The following is a 2879-nucleotide window of genomic DNA, read 5'->3' on the forward strand; positions in this document are numbered from 1 at the left end:
GGACTCTATCTTTATCCTCATCCAACCATTTATTCCAAAAAATAATTCAATTCTCCATCTAGAGTAGATAAGTTCATAATTGGATTACTTAATGTCAAATCAGTACTTCAACTCGAATCTGGCATCTATCTTATGAATAAAATGCTTGGAACGATTCAAGTTCTGATCGCCAATTTTGTCTGATGTTATGTAACATCTCTCTCCATTTTTGAGGTGTAAATAGATCGTTCTATAACTACAGTATTGGACCAAATGAGATTCATTCGTTAGAATAGCTTCCATTGAGTCTCTGCACCTATCCCCTTCCTATCTTAGGAGAAGAAACATTGTCTTCATGAACCAGATTTGGCTCAGGATTACCCATTCAAAATATCCCAGGGTTCCCTGGATTTGGAAGCTATCCCTTGGTAGGTTTCCATACCAAGGCTCAATTCGATCAAGTCCGTAGCGTCTACCAATTCCGCCATATCCCCTTCTCGAAGAACAAGATCATACCTTGATCTAATCCTATTATGTAATATCCATCAGCATTATTCATTGGATATTTGTTCAATATTGGGTGGGAGAAATATCCTCCCCTACTCCCCTACTCCCCTTCTCTCCCCTTCTCTCCCCTTCTCTATCTCTACCCCAATCGAATATGACTGGGAATCATTATATTATTTATCCATTTGAAATGCAATGTTATTATCCTCCCCTAGTCGATTTGGAAGAGTGAGTAAAACGATCGATATCAATTGACCCTTACTTCTCCTTTCTTTCCCTTGAAAGAATCTACATTCAAATAATGTTCCGTTGTAATCGTAATCTGGATTGCGTCATTGAATCTGATTCGCGCTATAATCGTTAGGATTCCAAAGGAATCTATGGATCTCACCCCAATGAAATGGGGAGTGATATTCCATCGAGCCTGCTTAGCTCAGAGGTTAGAGCATCGCACTTGTAATGCGATGGTCATCGGTTCGATCTCGATAGCTGGCTCTTTTCCGTTCCATTCCTCTCATTTCCATAATCCGCAAAGTTTTGTTAGGATCAAGATGGAATGGAGAATACTCTTACGATCGTTCGTCGGGTCCGTCATGCCATGATCATTTACTCCCAACTAGGAACAGGATGAATTTACCTATTTTGAATATTGAGAAGAGAAATATCTACTCCACTTTTTCATTTTCGATTCTTTGTCATGGTATCAGAGCTCTAGGTCACATAAGACTCCAGAGAGAGCAATGAATGCTAGAGTCAAAAAGGAAAAGATAATGAATTTGGCAATTAATTGAAGAGGGAGAAGAAACTTTCTGATTTTGAAGCTGATTCGAAAATGGTCATTAAAGTTTTTTTGGGCCCAACGCACCCATGCTCCCTTGAGCATCTGCATTGATCCACTAAAACTAAGTATGAAACTGGGAAAAATGGCACTGCAACGCAACCCACCAACAGCAGGAAATGTGGTGATTGTTTGGTCATTGAACATAGCGGGCTCCACAAGGAAATTCATTGGCTCAATTGGTGCAAGTCAACTCAACGAGGGCTCCATGAGGAATCAAGTGTCATGGTTCCAAATTTTTATTAAAAGGGGAGATTTTACACAATTCGAAAAGTTTTTTTATTGAAGTGATAAAGTGTTCTCATATTCAAAAGGGAGGATGCTATTTTTACAAAGAGTATCATTTTTTTAAAGTGATTTTTTAAAAAGGGGCTTGTTACGCAGTAATTTGTCACTGTCTCCCTGTCAGTCTCCCTACTGTGTCATGAATTCAAAATAACCATTCTCATGCTCTCTAAACTGGCCAAATGACCCACTTTGCCAAAGTTTATTTCATCAGCGCGACTGTTATTAAAAGAACCGCACTGACTGGCGGCTGATAGTGCAACTGATGCGCTGCCAGCGCGGAAGCACACGGGTTTTCCGCGCTGGTCGAATTTCATGAGCCAGCGCATCCTATGTCTGTATTAAGTCGCGCTGACACAGCTTGGTTCGTTATTAAGATGCGACGTCAGCGCTCCAGTCCAGTTACGCGCCCGCGCTGATCTTGTTTGGGCGAATTTGTTCTAACAGCCAGCCTTCCAGATGACTCCAGACCTGGTTGTTGGCCTTGTGAATGACGCCCTACCTTCTATGGCATGTTTGTTCGTCATTTGAGCCACCTTCCTTGGAGATAAGCTCATCCTCCCACCATTCATGGAGACTCCTTCTCCTATTTAAACCTCTACCATTGCCATGAGCAGCTAGTTTTTGGATAGTGTGGAATTCATAGTGCTTAGAGTGCTGCTGCTAGTAGGTAGTTGGTGTGACAAGTGTGGATTTTCTAGAGGAAGCTTAAGAAAGGTTGTGAGTATTGCTTGTGTGAGAGAGAGTTTTTGTCTTGGGAGACCTACCTCCAAGGGTGAATGCTTAAGAGGCTTGCTGGCTGGACCCTCTTGAGAAGGACTCAACGTCAGAACTTTGGTTGTACCTTTCTCTGTTATTGATTAAAATAGATGACTACTATTATAGTTCCATTCTCATTTGTCTTTGTAATGGTTAATGTGAATTACATCCTTTCTGACTGATGTATGATTGCATTTATTAGATTTCACGTTTGTGTTTGTGTTTCTCTTCGTGTGTGCAGGTATGTATCTGCGAGGATCGTGGGAGATCGTGACCGGCCAAAGCGAAGGAGCAAGAACGACATCTCTTCATCAAACAATAGCGTTGGAATCCAAGTAGGTGTTCATTGCCTATTTTTTACTTGCAATTAGGAACTTTCACAGTAGCATTGATTGATTGTTGCTAGACCCATTCTGGGCTAGTAGGGATCGCCTCTATCCGTAGAGGGGATTTACCTCTCCAACAATTTGGCGACTCCACTGGGGAATCATAGCCTTTGTCCTTTTTTGTT

The 2879-nt window shown here is 41.4% G+C and overlaps 1 non-coding gene across 1 annotated transcript; it reads left to right on the forward strand.

Moving 5' to 3' along the window:
• Nucleotides 1-908: 908 nt before the first annotated feature.
• TRNAT-UGU (transfer RNA threonine (anticodon UGU)) lies at nucleotides 909-981 on the forward strand. The gene has a single exon. It is a non-coding gene; the product is annotated as a tRNA-Thr (tRNA).
• Nucleotides 982-2879: the final 1898 nt, after the last annotated feature.

Source organism: Pinus tabuliformis, chromosome X, assembly GCF_031772625.1.
Source record: "Pinus tabuliformis cultivar Carrire ecotype Pingquan chromosome X, CPIR1, whole genome shotgun sequence".
NCBI lineage: Eukaryota > Viridiplantae > Streptophyta > Pinopsida > Pinales > Pinaceae > Pinus > Pinus tabuliformis.